Source organism: Arachis hypogaea, chromosome 14 (assembly GCF_003086295.3).
Source record: "Arachis hypogaea cultivar Tifrunner chromosome 14, arahy.Tifrunner.gnm2.J5K5, whole genome shotgun sequence".
Taxonomy (NCBI): domain Eukaryota; kingdom Viridiplantae; phylum Streptophyta; class Magnoliopsida; order Fabales; family Fabaceae; genus Arachis; species Arachis hypogaea.
The window spans coordinates 49771345-49789333 of record NC_092049.1 but is presented as its reverse complement, the minus strand read 5'-3'; the positions used below and the strand labels follow the sequence as shown (position 1 = coordinate 49789333).

The 17989-nt window shown below is 36.8% G+C and overlaps 1 long non-coding RNA gene and 1 other non-coding gene across 2 annotated transcripts; one reads left to right on the top strand and one right to left on the bottom strand.

The window, feature by feature from the left end:
* Window positions 1-768: 768 nt before the first annotated feature.
* On the bottom strand, window positions 769-4803 carry LOC140178290 (uncharacterized). The gene is made up of 3 exons (XR_011870898.1): window positions 4235-4803; window positions 3911-4117; window positions 769-1029 (listed from the first exon to the last, which is right to left on the bottom strand). It is a non-coding gene; the product is annotated as an uncharacterized lncRNA (long non-coding RNA).
* Window positions 4804-15505: 10702 nt separating this feature from the next.
* On the top strand, window positions 15506-15613 carry LOC112745865 (small nucleolar RNA R71). The gene has a single exon (XR_003173773.1). It is a non-coding gene; the product is annotated as a small nucleolar RNA R71 (small nucleolar RNA).
* Window positions 15614-17989: the final 2376 nt, after the last annotated feature.

Sequence of the window (17989 nt, the reverse complement as noted above, 5' to 3'; positions counted from 1 at the left end):
TGGTTCTTAGTGATCCATGCATTAGCATAGAACTCTTGAACCATTAAGATTCTGACTTGTTGGATGGGGTTGGTGAGAGCTTCCCAACCTCTTCTCCGAACCTCACGTCGGATCTCCAGATATTTACTCTTTTTGAGCATGAAGGGGACTTCGGGGATCACCCTTTTCTTGGCCACAATTTTATAGAAGTGGTCTTGATGGACCTTTGAGATGAATCTCTCCATCTCCCATGACTCGGAGGTGGAAGCAATTGCTTTCCCTTTCCTCTTTGTAGAGGTTTCTCTGGCCTTAGGTGCCATTAATGGTTATGGAAAAACAAAAAGTAGAACTTTTTCCCACACCAAACTTAAAAGGTTTGCTCGTCCTCGAGCAAAAGAAGAAAGAAAGTAGGAGAAAAAGAAGAAATGAAGGAGGTAGAGGGGTGTTTTGGATTTGGCCAGGGGGGTTTAAGTGTTTATGATGTGTGAAATTGAAGGTGGTAAGGAGGGGTATTTATAGGGTAAGAGAGAGAGGGAATTCGTGTAAGAGGGGGTTGGGTGTGGGAGGGAAATGTTTTGAATTTGAATGGTGAGGTAGGTGGGGTTTTATGATGGGTTTTTGGGGAATAGTGGATGGAAGTGAGTGGTGAAGATGTAATGTCCCGTCCAGCAAAATACCTTGCTTAAGTCAGGGTATTTCCACTAGAAAGAACATTACGTAACCTCCTCTAGTATTAACTACTTAAATATCGAGCCTTTGTATCGAGTTCGCGTTTCAGTTTTAAGAAAATTCCAGAAAATTTTGTTTTTTTATTCATTAAAGTCATAATTCAAACATTCACAAATAATAATAATCACATAAATATTATTGATAATAATTCTTATACAAAAGAGACCAAATAAATCTCAAATACAATATACTAAACCTACCCCTCTATTAAAATAAAACCTCAAAGGACAAGAGCGAGGGGACTCTATGAAAGCAATCAAAATCATAAAGAAAGCCTACTAATCGCTCGCAGCTTCAAATTGTGTCTTCAAACCTGTGGCACTGAAAGGGTGAAAAATTTGGGGGTGAGAACCAAACCACATGTTCTCAGTAGAGGTAGAGAATGCCGTGAAAGTAAAGAATAAAGCGCAAATAGTTAACTGCATTCATAGACATCTAAAAGGAAACTAACTTTCTTTAAAAGCATTAGTTAATTACTCAATATCCTAAATCCATATTTTTCTTGTAAAACTTTTAAAAGTTTCCTAGACTGTATGAATGACCAACCTGTCCCAGTCATAGGTTCATTAAGTCTATGCTGAACCAGTTTGATTTTTCATACCTTACTAGACCATAACATAAAAGAAGTTACCTACGCGGTATAAATGATCATCCTGCTCCAAGCATAGGTTCATTAAGTCTATGCTGAACCAGTCAAATACTTTATACAGAACTAGACTTCCAACACAAACCAGTCATGGCCTCAGGCCCAAGCAATTCAACCAACACCTAATTCACCACAATCCAGCCAATCAATTTCAAACACAAGTAATGAGGTTCAAACACAATCAAGAGCAATTATATCAAATATAGCAATTAACAGTTAACAGAATTATTCATTTAGGCAAACCAATTACAATATGCACACCCAAACAATGTCACATAGATGCATATGATGAATGTCTAGTCCTAGTACAGGCCATGAGCTCATGTGTCAGTTAGCACCTGCATTCCCGACATTTATCCGGTCACGAGTTCACGATTTCCCGGATACGATCTTCCGTTCAAATAAATGCGCATATAATTATTAGCAGCTCTATTGAGACAGCCTCTGCTTTCTACTCGCAGGAAATATACTCTTGGGAACGGAAAATTGCTGTAGGTATCCAAGTTTACCTACAGAAACTCTTTTGTTGCTTAAAGCAACAGATAATAAATATTATCTCTTAGGTTGCATTCAGCAACGAATAAGCAAACAATATCTCTTGGGTTGCCTCAAGCAACAAACAAACATCTCTTGGGTTGCTTCAAGCAACAAACAAACAAATAATATCTCTTGGGTTGCCTCAAGCAACAGATAATCATACAATAAGTACTTTACTCTTTCCTTTTTCTTCCATAATTACAAATTCGCAAGCGGGACTAGACCCACGCCCTTGCCAACAATCTCATAGATCAAATATTCTTTTCTTAAAAGAATCATTGAAGTTATTATTATTAAATAAGCCTTGAATATTTATTTTGACTAAGTCCTTATATTTTTTATAAAAATTTGGACATAATCTCCTTTAAAAATAGGACTTATCCACCCTTACGGGTTCCTTCTTTCTCAATAGTTCATCAGCCTCTTTCAGCATTTGCCACAGCAATATATTTTCAAAAACATTTGATAATAGAAAATCTATTTCTTAAATTCCATATCCAAAATAATTACCAACACAACTTGGCAGCCTGATTTTCATTTTGTTTTTAAAATACCAAATGAATTTGGAATTGCGCAAACTTTATATCCATGCGACCGTCTCGGATTAAGCTTTCTATTAAATCAAAAATCATAATTTTTTGCTAACTATAACTTCGGGAATATAAGCAAAGCCGTGACTGTTCTGCAGTGTTTTAAAACCAGAAGACCGCAGCACCATACAACATTTGAAATTTCATATAAAATCCAAATTAAATCCAACTACCTTCAAAATTAATGTGGTTAAACATAACTCATCCAAATTTCTTTCTCAATTGGTTCCAGGGTCATACCATTTTTAATGAAGGAGTTACGTAGCTCGGAAGTTAGGTAATTTTCTGCAGAATTCTGTTTTACAAATCATTAAACACAACCTCTTCGAAGCCCATAACTCACTTATTAAAACATGGAAAATCCTGAAATTTAAGTAACATATACTAAACATACTTAATTTTCACCTCCAATTGGTTGCATCTCAATATCTATCCAGGATCAAAAGTTATAAACTCCCAAAGTTACTAATTTAAGGAAACAGAATCTGGCTTTTTCTGCATAATGCATCATCCTTCAAAAATTCATATCTTTAAAACTACAAGTCCAATTGTTCTGAAATTTTACGGCATTAAAATAATAGAAATAAAGTTTTATTTAAAATTGGTTCTATTTCAAAATTCAAACTGCAGAATTTCCAATAGAGGAATCAAGTTGCTGCTGCGTTAAACGTTCTGCAGAAAAACCAGTTTTGATATCCATGATTCAAAAATTCACCATAAATCATAAACTTAGTGAAAAAGTCTCAAATTTATCAGTCCAGTTCCCTATATCCCCAAACTCAATCCGGACTTGGTCCCACACAATTCCGATAATCCCAGAAATAGTTATAGTTTTTCAAAGTTTCCGGCTTCCTTTAAAAATAATGCAGAAAATCAAGTTTTACATTTTAACTGTGAAAAATCATAACTAGTTCTATAATTAATTCAAACTTCTCAAAATTGAGTCCCAACAACAACTTTTATTATAATTTACTCAGCCTTTGCTCTTATATCATTTCGATTATCGTTGAATAACTGATTCACTTCCAAAGTCACCTTTTAATTTCAAAAATCAGTTTTTCAGCAATCTATTTAGTATTCAAAATCCAACCCTTCAAAACCCCTCATAATCAATCCCAAATCAACCACCAACCAAGTTCATTAACATTACAATATACCAAATAACAACTCAACGGAAACAAATCCAACATAACCCATTAAAATTCAGAAATTCTCAACAATTAGTCATCAAGCAATTCCCAATCCACATAATCAATCAATATCACAAATCAACAATTCCAAATCACAATCTCAACCATTCCAATCACAATTTCAGCCACAATTCATTAATTACATAATCAATCAATTACTCACAGCTATTAAATCTATTTGCAGTTATTCAATAAACCTTGTAGGCATTCTTAAATTGAAATCGTTTTAAACCCCCTACCTCAATGTCGAATTTCATAGAAATCGAAACCGAAGACGGAATTGTGGCGTGATGACTGGTTGGGCTGCACCCAAAATGCAGCAGCTCCTTCATCCCTTATCCGCCACTATTAGCAACACTCACAACAGCTTTGACAGGGCAGCAGCAATGCGAGTTGGCCACGACAGTGAGCAAAACAATGAATTCATATTGGGTAGAGTAATAATTCTGGAAATTCAGGGGTGGAACAGGGGCTAAATTAAATTGGAACAAGAGTAAGGCTAATAAAATGGAAGTGGAATAAACAAGAACATCAAGTGGAGGTTCAGAACAAGAATGTCTTACAAAAATTAGAAAGGAATAACAGAACAAGGAAGCACCGGCAGCAGCACGGACGATTATAGCAGCAACGGGGAAGACGGCCTTCTCCTCCACCTTGGTTCATGATTCCGGCGGCGGCAGTGGCAAGGAAAACCTTCCCACCATGCGTTCTGCTTCGCCTCGCCATTCGCGTTTCTCTCTAGGCGACGCCGACTCCACGTCTCCTTTCCTCAACTCAGACTTGATGGCGGCACAGCAGCGGTTCAGCAGCAACGATTCGACGACAACGAGGTTGGCTTCAACAGCGACTATGGAACAGCGACGAGGACGGAGCTTCCTCTCAGTCACTGCTCACGTCTCCCTCTGGTCCGTGTACTCGACGGCAGCGCGCAGTGATGGCTCACGACGGCGGCAATCTCCTCCCTCCTCGATGACGATCCACTTCTCCCTCTTCTTCTCTGTTCCGTCACCCTCTCCCTCTGCTCTCTATTTCCTTCTTTCTTCCCTTCTGTTTTCCCCCCTTAAGCTCCCCGTGCCCTTTCTTTCCCTTTCTGATTGTAGATTTAGGAATTTAGGTTATAAATTAGGAATTTGTGATATTAGGGTTAAAATTAGGATTTTATAAAAGAATATAGATAGATATGAATAGATATTTTGATAAAATTGAAGAGTAAAGTAATTTTAAAATTAAATATACTCTATTAAAAATATATAAGAACATTATTTATCAACATATTGCTAAGTGAAATTAATTATTTCTAATTTAAATTATAAAATAAACATATTAATCACATTTTTATAAAATACAGTTTAAACTCAATACTAATTATTCAAATTAAATGATATAACTTTTTATTATTTTTCTATCACCAAAATTTTAATTTCAATGTACAAAATATCTAATTATAATAAAATTACTTAAACTTTAAGTATTTATAAAAATCTATTTAATCATTCCTAATAAATTAATCTCTAAAACTCAAACTAATAAAATAAACCATAATTCATTCATAATAGAAATTACTTAAATTAAATTATATAATACTTCTATTTACTAAATTTTATTTCCAAAGCATATGAAATAACCAATTATAAAAATTACATAAGAATATTAATCAACTTAAACTCCAAATATTAATAAAACTAATTTAATTACTATTAATTAATTAATTTATAAAATAAGATATCAAATTAATAAAATAAATCGTAACTTTTTTTTTTCAGAATAATAGTTACTTAAATTAAATTATACAATTCTTTTTTTTTATTTTTCAATTATTAAAATTATACAAAATATTCCATTATAATTAGATTACTTAAAAATATTAATTGATTCGAAATAAAACTATCTCCGAATCTATTTATTTATTTCTAACAAAATAATTTCCAAAATTATAAAGTTTAAACTTAATAAGATAAAATCATAATTTATTTATAATTAGATTTTCAAAAATGCGGGATGTTACAGAAGAGATTATAGAGAAGAGGTATTGATGTGATTGGTCAAGGGTATTTGGGAAAGAGTGTTATGGAAAGGTGTGAAGAGGAGAGAGAGTGAGTTGGGGTAGGTGGGAATCCTGTGGGGTCCACAGATCCTGAGGTGTCAAGAAATTCTGGTCCCTGCACCTTTCTGGCATTTAAACGCCCTCTGTGTACCATTTCTGGCATTTAACGCCATGTTTGCTACCTTCTCTGCTGTTAAACGCCAGGCTAATGCCCCTTTTTGGTGTTTAACGCCAACCAGACACCCTTTTCTGGTGTTAAACGCCAGTCTGTCTGCTACTTCTGGCGTTTAACGCCAGCCAGACAGCTAGACACCCTTTTCTGGCGTTAAACGCCAGTCTGTCTGCTAATTCTGGCATTTAACGCCCAGAATGCTGCCAGACTGGGCGTTAAACGCCCATTCTGCTATTCTTACTGGCGTTTAAACGCCAGTAAGCCTATCCTCCAGGTTGTGCTATTTTTGATGTTGTTTTTTATTCCGCTTTAATTCTGCAGCTGTTTTTGTGACTTCACATGATCATCTACCTAAAGAAAACATAACATGACAATGGAAAACAAATGTCTATAAAAATAAATATAATTAAATAACATTGGGTTGCCTCCCAATAAGCGCTTTTTTAATGTCAATAGCTTGACAGTGTGCTCTTAGAGAGCTTTACAGAGACTCAGAGCTTAATGGTGGCCTCCCAACACCAAACTTAGAAGTTGAGTGTGAGGGCTCTGTTTGACTCTTTATTGAGAGAAGCTTTTCATGCTTCCTCTCCATGGTTACAGAAGAAGATCCTTGAGCCTTAAACACAAGGTAATCCTCATTCAATTGAAGGATGAACTGTCCTCTGTCCACATCAATCACAACTCTTGCTGTGGCTAGGAAGGGTCTTCCAAGGATGATAGATTCATCCTCATCCTTCCCAGTGTCTAGGATTATGAAGTCAGCAGGGATGTACAGGCCTTCAACCTTCACTAAGACATCCTCTACAAGTCCATAAGCCTGTTTTGTTGATTTGTCTACCATCTCTAATGAGATTCTTGCAGCTTGTACCTCAAAGATCCATAGTTTCTCCATTACAGAGAGTGGCATGAGGTTTATACCTGACCCCAGGTCACACAGAGCCTTCTCAAAGGTCATGGTGCCTATGGTACAAGGTATTAAGAACTTTTCGGGATCCGGTTTCTTCTGAGGTAATTTTTGTTGAACCAAAGCATTTAGTTCATTGATGAGCAATGGAGGTTCATCCTCCCAAGTCTCATTACCAAATAACTTGGCATTCAGTTTCATGATTGCTTCTAGATACTGAGCAACTTGCTCTTCAACAATATCTTCATCCTCGTCAGAGGAAAAATCTTCATCAGAGCTCTTGAACTGCAGCATTAAGTTCCATGGAATCTCTATGGTCTCTATATGAGCCTCAGATTCCTTTGGTTCCTCAATAGGGAACTCCTTTTTGGTCAGTGGACGTCCAGCAAGGTCTTCCTCACTGGAAATCACTGCCATTTTACTCTCTATAGGTTCGACCACTTTGGATATAGTTATGGCCTTGCACTCTCTTTTGGGATTCTCTTCTGTACTGCTTGGGAGAGTACTAGGAGGAGTTTCAGTAACTCTTTTACTCAGCTGACCTACTTGTGCCTCCAAATTTTTGATGGAGGACCTTGTTTCAGTCATGAAACTGAGAGTGGTCTTAGATAGATCAGAGACTATGGTTTGTAAGTCAGAGAGGCTCTTCTTAGAATTCTCTGTCTGTTGCTGAGAAGATGATGGAAAAGGCTTGCTATTGCCAAACCTATTTCTCCCACCATTATTATTATTGAAGCCATGTTGAGGCTTCTATTGATCATTCCATGAGAAATTTGGATGATTTCTCCATGAAGGATTATAGGTGTTTCCATAGGATTCTCCCATGTAATTCACCTCTTCTATTGCAGGATTCTCAGGGTCATAAGCTTCTCCTTTAGAGGAAGCTTCTTTAGTACTGCCAGATGCAGCTTGCATTCCAGTCAGATTCTAAGAGATCATATTGACTTGCTGAGTCAATATTTTATTCTGAGCCAATAAGGCATTCAGAGTATCAATCTCAAGAACTCCTTTCTTCCGAGTCATCCTATTATTCACAAGATTTCTTTCAGAAGTATACATGAACTAGTTATGTGCAACCATGATGACATGTCACCATGTCATGTTTTTCTATGCTTTTTCCTTTGTTTTCAATAGGTTTTATGCACTTTCTTAAGCCATAAGCAAGCCAATTGGGTAGATTTCCATGTTTCCTTTGATTTAATCAACCATGTATGAATTAATGTTATTTCATGAGGTTTTATGCTATAATTGTCATATATTATGAAAGAATGACAAACTCATGATTTTGAGCATAGCTTTGATGTGCTTGGTTGATTGATGATAGGTGAAGAAAGCTTGGAGAAAGGTTGAAGCAAGGAGGAATGGCTAGGAGGAAGAGAGGACAAAAAGTTTGAGCAAAAGTTTGCCTCAAACTTTAGCTCAAACTTTTGGATTAATTGAAAATGAACCAGGGAGCAAAAAGCTGGAGCAAAAGTTAGCCTCAAACTTTCTGGCTAACTTTTGGGCAAAAACTTGGAGCAAAAGTTAGCCTCAAACTTTTTGGCTAACTTTTGGCATCACAAATCAACACCCTGGAGAGCAAAAGTTTGCGCCAACGTTAGCCCCTAACTTTTTGGCTAACATTGGCGCATGAAAAATACACCCTGGAGAGCAAAAGTTTGCGCCAACGTTAGCCTCTAACTTTTTGGCTAACATTGGCGCCACAAGGCATACAAGGGGTATACTTCCAACATGAATAACTTGAGCTACAGAGCTCCAAATGAGGTGATTCAAAAAGCAATGGAAAGTAGGAATCAAGAGCTTTCCATGCATATATGGCACTGCATGGTGGACACTAAAATTGAGGGAGAAAACTGCCCCGAAATGTGCATAAACGAATATGGTGGCAACATGCAGTGAGGCCAACTGACCTCTGCACCTTCGACGGAGTATAACTCGAGCTGTAGAGCTCCAAATGATGTGCTTCTAAAGGCATTGGAAAGTAGACATTCAGGGCTTTCCAAAAATGTATAATAGTATGGGGTGAACAATGCGTTTGAGCCTCCAGAACTGGCGTTTTCGTCCACGTTTGAGGCAAACTTTACCTCAAACGCTGCACACCAAGGCTAGCGACCTTGTCCTCTTCAAATGAGCATAACTTGCATTGTAGATGTCCAATTGAGGTGATTCTAATTGGGTTAAAAAGCTGACATTCAGAGCTTTCCAACCATATATAATATTCTATAGTTGGCATGAAATTGGCAACGTTGACAAGAGGACAAAGTAGCACCCCACACATGCACACAAGGGGGCCAACGTTGGAGCAAAAGTTTGACCCCTAACTTTTGCCCCAACGTTGGTATCAGCAAAGAAGGGTGGCTGATGTGAAAAGTTGGAGTAAAAGTTAGCCTCAAACTTTTACTCAAACTTTTACTCAAGCTTTCATGATTCCAAACCCGGTTCAATTCGGTTCTTCTCCAAACTCCAAGAGCAATCAACCAAGGCCTCTATCAACCCAATTCCATCAAGAGCAAGGGCCCAATTATCATCTCTCAAAGGCACAAGAGATAGTTAGAATAGAAATTTCATTTTAATTGTAATTCGTTTTGAATTTCATTTTCATTTTGTAAAAATGCCTATAAATAGGCATCTGTTTCATTTTATTAGGGAGGCGAGCTCCACTAGGGAGCATTAGGAATACAGAGCTCTCTCTCTGAGTTTCATTTTCTGTTTTGAATCTTGAATTGAGATTGGAAGGAATTCTGTTTTCATTCTCTATTTGCAACTTCTCTTTACTTCTTCTGTAATCTTTTTTTAATTCTCTGCAACTTTTCTCTTGTTGAATCAAGGAAGGATCCACTCCTGAGATCTTCAACATCCTTTTAAATTTCTGCAAATTAAGCACAGTCACTTTGCTCTCTGATCTCCTTGTTCCCAATTTACTTTCCAGCACTTTTGTTCCTCTGCATTTTACATTTGAGCCACTATGATCTGAATTTACTTTTCATGCAATTTTAATTTCCTTGCAATTGTTCTAAGCTTTGATTTACTGCTTTCATTTAATTTCCCTGCACCCAGTCTCCTTTACTTTCACTGCAATTTACTTTTCTTGCAATTTAAGATTCTTGCTATTTTACTTCCTTGTTCTTTAAGTTACTGTCCAATTTACTTTCTGCACTTTAATTTTCCTTGTCATTTACTTTCTGCTGCATCAATTATCACACAAATGTTAGCTTGACTAAACTAATCACCCACTAAAGTTGCTTGATCCATCAATCCCTGTGGGATCGACCTCACTCCTGTGAGTTTTATTACTTGATGCGACCCGGTGCACTTGCCGGTGAGTTTTGGGTGTTTTGGAGGAATTCGTTTCTTCCACAGAAATATTCCATCAAGTTTTTGGCGCCGTTGCCAGGGATTGATTTAGATCAACAATGATTAAGTGGGTGAGAAGTCTAGATCAAGCATTTTCTTTATTTTTGTTCTTTGTTCTAAGTTGAAACCAAGGTATTTGAGTTATTGCCTCACTAAGAAATTCTTTCTCTATGACATGAATTTCAATTTTCATTGATGTTTATAAAATACAAATGGAGTTCAACTCATCTTTTGGTCAAACAAAATTTTATGGGATATCACCCACCAGCACCAATCTCTAATGGTGGTTGGGAATATCACCAAGAAACTTCAAATTCTGGGCACTCCAATTCATGGAGCTATGCTTCAGAACCACAAGATGAGAAAGAAAATCATATGGGATATTTCCCTCCACCACAAAATGATGCAAGTCATGACTCTAATGGTGGCTGGGAAGGGAATTCTAGTGCTCCATATGATATTCATCCAAAGATATCATCACTTGACCATACTTCAACAAAAAGCCCCTTTCAAAACTCACCACCCACACAAACTTCCATGAACCACTCAAGGCTCTCAAAGCTTGAGTCCATGTTCAAAAAATATGAGGAGGAGACAATGAAAGTCTGGAAAGAACAAGAAAACTCCCTCAAAAACATGAAAGTGCAGCTAGGCCAATTGGTGAGTGCAATGAAGAAGAAGGAAAAATAAGATGAAGAGGCTACTGAGTCAAGTGGATTTTTAGTAAAAAAAAAAGAGGTGGTGGAAACATTTGAACCTGAACTTGCATATTCACAAAGGCCACTTGAGATGACAAGATAACATGAAGACTCACAACTCTCACAAACCTCCCTGGACCAAAACGCCTCAACACTTGAATCCATGATTGAAAGGTATGAAGAGGAGATGAAGAAAGCTTGGGAAGATCAACAAACCTCCTCCATAAAAGAGCTATTAAAACAAATGTTGAGTGTAAAAGAGGAAGTGGAGGAGCAAGAAAGTGAGGAAGAGTTCATGGAACCACCGATTCAAAAGGCTCTGGATGAATACAAAACTCTAATAATCACACAGCAACCAAGACTTGGATTCAAAGAAGTGAAGGCAACTAACAAGAGCACCAATCCTGTCCCTAATCCAGCAAGCAAGATCAATCAAGCCTTTTGCAAAAGGAAGCTTGCTGAGGAAAAGCCAAGGCAAGGGATAGTAGCTGAAATTTCTCCTCCTTTGAAGTCATTTCTCTTAACAAATTGGAAGGAGAGGAAGAAAGTAAAGAACAGGTAGACAGTAGGTACATTTCTTTTCCTTGCTTGGCTTAAATTTCAATAAATTGGCATATGGTTACATTCTAAGTTTGGTGTTGCCCTACAACAAACTGTTTTCCATCTTCATGGATGATTGCATCAATTTTACATGAAAGTGACACACCAAGATTCTAAGTTTATTGTGCCACCTATTTTTTTATGCAAATCAATCCAGCAACATCACTTGTCTGCATAATCATATTGCCTTTTACAGTGTTATTTTTCTTCTTAGTTGGATAATTTTTGTTTTCTCTTTGTTTCATTTATTTACTTGTTTTTAATGCTTTTCTTCATTAACTGTTTTTGTTAATACATCACAAAGACATCCTTATTCATAATAGACTCTTCATTTGGTGATTGTATTTAACATATAACAGTTTCTTTTGTTTAGTTTTAGTTCAAATAAATTCACATATGGTTGCATTCTAAGTTTGGTGTTGCTATGCAACAAAATTTGGTTCCAATCCTTACAAGATACTTGCATTAATTCCAAGTGAAAGTGTCACACTAAGTTTGGTGTGCCACTTATCTTTTATGCAATGTATTGTGCACACCTTCTTATCTATGCAATCACAATGTCCTTATCTCTTATGCCTTGATTGTTATCTTTTGCTTGCTTGAAACACATGTACTACTAACTTTTCATTGTGTAAGACACTCATGATCCATCTTAGCCCCATAGCCATGGTTCTAATTGTTGCTTGAGGATGAGCAAGCATTCTGAGTTTGGCAAGGGAAGGAGGAAGAATAGAGGAAAAAGGACAACAATAATGAAGATAAACTACAAGGTTGTAGAGTTCCTTTTCTCCTCATTTGTTTCCAGCACTTAAATTGCATGATTGTCTTCATCCTTTCTGTTTACATGTGTGTATCAATAAAGCATAACTTGAATTTTGATTTGCAACATGGTGCTGTGTCATTATGATTACCAACTTGAGTTTTGTGAATTCAAAAGCAACAAAGTATCATGATCATAAACAAACAAGGCATTAAGGAAGATTTTAGCATGTGCATAAAAGTATTGGAAAGCTAGTATGATTAATTGTTGCTCAATTGCATTGGATTTTATTTAATTGAAGTTTTCATCTAGTACATTTTGTGAAATCTTTTGAAAATCATGAAAACCTTGAAAGAAAAAGCAAAAAAGAGCAAGAAAAGAAAAAGGGAAATAATGAGAAAGCTGAAGGCTCTGAGTACCAATGGCAATTTATTTGTTAAGTGCTTGTGGTGTTTATGTATCAAGCCAAATGCTTGAAAACAAAACACTTAGAAGTCCAGGTTAGGCTCAAAGTGCAAAAGCACTCCCTCAAAGCTCAAGGCTCTGAGCATCAATGATTAGAGAGTCAAGAAAAGAAAAGAAAAATGAGCTTAATGAAGTCCTCTAATCAAATGCTTGTGGTGCTTATGTATCAAGTGGTAATACTTGAAAACAAAGCATTTAGAAGTCGTAGCTTTGTTATCAACTCATGGGGCAAAGCACCCAAAAGGAGAAGCTAATAAGAAAAGCAAAAAGCTTGTTTCAAGGAAGAAATATAAGGAAAAGATTTCATAAAATGAGCTAGATAGAAGCATCAATCATTTACATTTCTTTTGTGATTGTAGCATGCTTAGAAAACTAGCTTACCATGAACATTGAGTTGCTATTCTTCTTGCCTTGGATTGTCAATCTTTATTGCATGATTCTTTTCTTGCTTGGGGACAAGCAAGGTTTAAGTTTGGTGTTGTGATGACATGTCACCATGTCATGTTTTTCTATGCTTTTTCCTTTGTTTTCAATAGGTTTTATGCACTTTCTTAAGCCATAAGCAAGACAATTGGGTAGATTTCCATGTTTCCTTTGATTTAATCAACCATGTATGAATTAATGCTATTTCATGAGGTTTTATGCTATAATTGTCATATATTATGAAAGAATGACAAACGCATGATTTTGAGCATAGCTTTGATGTGCTTGGTTGATTGATGATAGGTGAAGAAAGCTTGGAGAAAGGTTGAAGCAAGGAGGAATGGCTAGGAGGAAGAGAGGACAAAAAGTTTTAGCAAAAGTTTGCCTCAAACTTTAGCTCAAACTTTTGGATTAATTGAAAATGAACCAGGGAGCAAAAAGCTGGAGCAAAAGTTAGCCTCAAACTTTTTGGCTAACTTTTGGGCAAAAAGCTGGAGCAAAAGTTAGCCTCAAACTTTTTGGCTAACTTTTGGCATCACAAATCAACAGCCTGGAGAGCAAAAGTTTGCGCCAACGTTAGCCCCTAACTTTTTGGCTAACGTTGGCGCATGAAAAACACACCCTGGAGAGCAAAAGTTTGCGCATACAAGGGGTATACTTCCAACATGAATAACTTGAGCTACAGAGCTCCAAATGAGGTGATTCAAAAAGCAATGGAAAGTAGGAATCAAGAGCTTTCCATGCATATATGGCACTGCACGGTGGACACTAAAATTGAGGGAGAAAACTGCCCCGAAATGTGCATAAACGAATATGGTGGCAACATGCAGTGAGGCCAACTGACCTCTGCACCTTCGACGGAGTATAACTCGAGCTGTAGAGCTCCAAATGCATTGGAAAGTAGACATTCAGGGCTTTCCAATAATGTATAATAGTATGGGGTGAACAATGCGTTTGAGCCTCCAGAACTGGCGTTTTCGTCCACGTTTGAGGCAAACTTTACCTCAAACGCTGCACACCAAGGCCAGCGACCTTGTCCTCTTCAAATGAGCATAACTTGAGTTGTAGATGTCCAATTGAGGTGATTCCAATTGGGTTAGAAAGCTGACATTCATAGCTTTCCAACCATATATAATATTCTATAGTTGGCATGAAATTGGCAACGTTGACAAGAGGACAAAGTAGCACCCCACACATGCACACAAGGGGGCCAACGTTGGAGCAAAAGTTTGACCCCTAACTTTTGCCCCAACGTTGGTATCAGCAAAGAAGGGTGGCTGATGTGAAAAGTTGGAGTAAAAGTTAGCCTCAAACTTTTACTCAAGCTTTCATGATTCCAAACCCGGTTTAATTCGGTTCTTCTCCAAACTCCAAGAGCAATCAACCAAGGCCTCTATCAACCCAATTCCATCAAGAGCATAGGCCCAATTGTCATCACTCAAAGGCACAAGAGATACTTAGAATAGAAATTTCATTTTAATTGTAATTTGTTTTGAATTTCATTTTTATTTTGTAAAAATGCCTATAAATAGGCATCTGTTTCATTTTATTAGGGAGGCGAGCTCCACTAGGGAGCATTAGGAATACAGAGCTCTCTCTCTGAGTTTCATTTTCTGTTTTGAATCTTGAATTGAGATTGGAAGGAATTTTGTTTTCATTTTCTATTTGCAACTTCTCTTTACTTCTTCTGCAATCTTTTTTTAATTCTCTGCAACTTTTCTCTTGTTGAATCAAGGAAGGATCCACTCCTGAGATCTTCAACATCCTTTTAAATTTCTGCAAATTAAGCACAGTCACTTTGCTCTCTGATCTCCTTGTTCCCAATTTACTTTCCAGCACTTCTGTTCCTCTGCATTTTACATTTGAGCCACTGTGATCTGAATTTACTTTTCATGCAATTTTAATTTCCTTGCAATTGTTCTAAGCTTTGATTTACTGCTTTTATTTAATTTCCCTGCACCCAGTCTCCTTTACTTTCATGCAATTTACTTTTCTTGCAATTTAAGATTCTTGCTATTTTACTTCCTTGTTCTTTAAGTTACTGTCCAATTTACTTTCTGCACTTTAATTTTCCTTGTCATTTACTTTCTGCTGCATCAATTATCACACAAATATTAGCTTGACTAAACTAATCACCCACTAAAGTTGCTTGATCCATCAATCCCTGGTGGATCGACCTCACACCCGTGAGTTTTATTACTTGATGCGACCCGGTGCACTTGCCGGTGAGTTTTGGGTGTTTTGGAGGAATTCGTTTCTTCCACAGAAATATCCCATCAAACCATTTCAATGAGTTCTTGGGCTTCTGCAGGTGTTTTCTTCAGATGAAGACATCTACCAGCAAAGTGGTCCAATGACATCTTGGACAATTCAGACAGACCATCATAGGATATACATAAGATGCTCCATTCTGAAAGCATGTCAGAAGGACACCTTCTGATCAATTGCTTGCATCTTTCCCAAGCTTCATAGAGGGATTCACCTTCCTTCTGTCTGAAGGTTTGAACTTCCACTCTAAGCTTGCTCAACTTTTGAGGTGGAAAGAATTTGGCCAAGAAATCATTGACCAACTTTTCCCAAGAGTTCAGGCTTTCTTTAGGTTGTGAGTCCAACCATATCCTAGCTCTGTCTCTTACAGCAAAGGGGAAAAGCAGAAATCTGTAGACCTCGGGATTAACCCCATTGGTCTTAACAGTGTCACAGATTTGCAAGAATTCAGCTAAGAATTGATGAGGATCTTCCAATGGAAGTGCATGAAACTTGCAATTCTGCTACATTAGAGAAACTAATTGAGGCTTAAGCTCAAATTTGTTTGCTCCAATTGCAGAAATTGAGATGCTTCTTCCATAGAAGTCAGAAGTTGGTGTAGTAAAGTCACCAAGCACCGTCCTTGCATATCCATCATTGTTGTTGGGTTCGGCTGCCATGTCTGCTTCTTTTTCGAAATTTTCTGTAAGGTCCTCTCTGGAGTATTGTGCTTTAGCTTTTCTTAGCTTCCTCTTTAGAGTCTTTTCAGGTTCAGGATCAGCTGCAACAAGAATGTCCTTATCCTTGTTCCTGCTCATATGAAAAAGAAGTGAACAAAGAGAGAATGGGAATCCTCTATGTCACAGTATAGAGATTCCTTTATATGAGTATAAGAATAGAAGAATAAAAGAATGAGAAGATAGATGAGATGAGTAATTCGAACAGAGAAGAGAGAGAGGGGTTCGAATTATGAGTAGAAGAGAAGTGTTAGTAAATAAATAAAATAAATAGAAAGAGATGAAAGAGAGAGAGAGAGTATTCGAATATTAATTAAAAAAAAGAAAAATATTTTTGTTTTTATTTTAATTATAAGTTAGAATTTGAAATTTAAGAAAAGAAATAAAAGCAAATTAAAAACTAAATAAATTAATTAATTAAAAAGATTTTTGCAAAATTTGTTAGTTAGTTTTCAAAATTAATGAGAGAGAAAATTAGTTAGGTGGTTTTGAAGAGGATAAGAAATAGTAAACTTTTTTTAAAATTAAAACAAACAAGTCAAGTGGTTAATTGAAAAAGATTTGAAAATAAATTTTGAAAAGATAAGAAGTTAGAAGAATATTTTGAAATTAAGTTTTGAAAAAGATATGATTGAAATTTATTTTGAAAAAGATTTGAAAAGGAAATTTAAAAAGATTTAATTTTGAAAATTAAAGTTGATGACTTGACTAACAAGAAACTAAAAGATATGATTCTAGAATTTAAAGATTGAACCTTGTTGAAAAGTCATCTTATACTAGTTTTTCAAGAATTTTTCACTTGTTTCAATAGGTTTTATACACTTTCTTGCATTGTAAGTTAGCAATTTGGAGTGGAATTACATCGTTTCTTTGAATCAATCAACCACCCTTCAATTGACACAAAATCATAAAGTTTAAGCTAAAATTAATTGGTTTTAAATGAATTTTAAGCTTTGTGAATTTTGTGATACTTTGATTGGTTGTTTTGATTACTTGTAGGTGAAGAAAAGAAAAAAAATAAGAAAAGTGTAGCCTAAGGAGGGTGATCTAAGGAAATAAAGAAAGCGTGCTCAAGGGAAGAAAAGCGTGGCTCAAAACAAGGAGCAAGAGCACAAAGCTCTTTCCAAGAGTTTAGAGCTCTTGTGGAGAGCTTTACATTAACAAATCAAAGGCCAAGCTCTTACCAAGAGCCTAGAGCTCTTGCCAAGAGCTTAACCAAGTGCACAAGGAAGGAGGAAGTAAGGCAAATCCAAGACAAAGCTCTTTCCAAGAGCTTTTTCGGGCTTCTTCAAGGAAAAATCAAGAGAAAAAGAGCTCAACAATGCACTCACCAAGGCTTGAACTCAAGACCAAGGGGGAAGGGGGTAGCACTACCTCACAAGGAAAACAAGCCAAAATTGGCTTGTTTTCACTCCATGGGGTTCGAACCATATACCTCAAGGAAGCAAAACTTTAGGCGCTACTCTTGTGCCATGAAAAATGAGCAGCTCTTGCACTCCTCAAGGATCGAACTGGGCACCTCAAGGAAGGGAGACTTTGGGCGCTACTCTTGTGCCAATGAAAATGGCCAGCAAGTGCTTCACCCAAGGCTTGAACCAGGGACCTCAAGGACAAGCAAAGCTCTTGCCAAGAGCTCAAAGCTCTTGCAAAGAGCTTTATTCTCGGGTCACACGGAAGGAACATGCGCACACTTTGGCAAGGAAGGGAACCAAAGCTCTTGGCCAAAGCTCTTGCCAAGAGGCGAGCTTTCCACTGGGAGGTGCACCGTGGGCCAAAAATTCATCAAAAATCCAAATTAATTAATTTCTTCACCAAATTTTAGAGCCCACCCAAATTCTTTGATCCAAATTAGGAAGTGTATAAATAGGTGTTATTTTGATTAAGAAAAGTCCTTTCTCTTCTTTTAGAATTTTC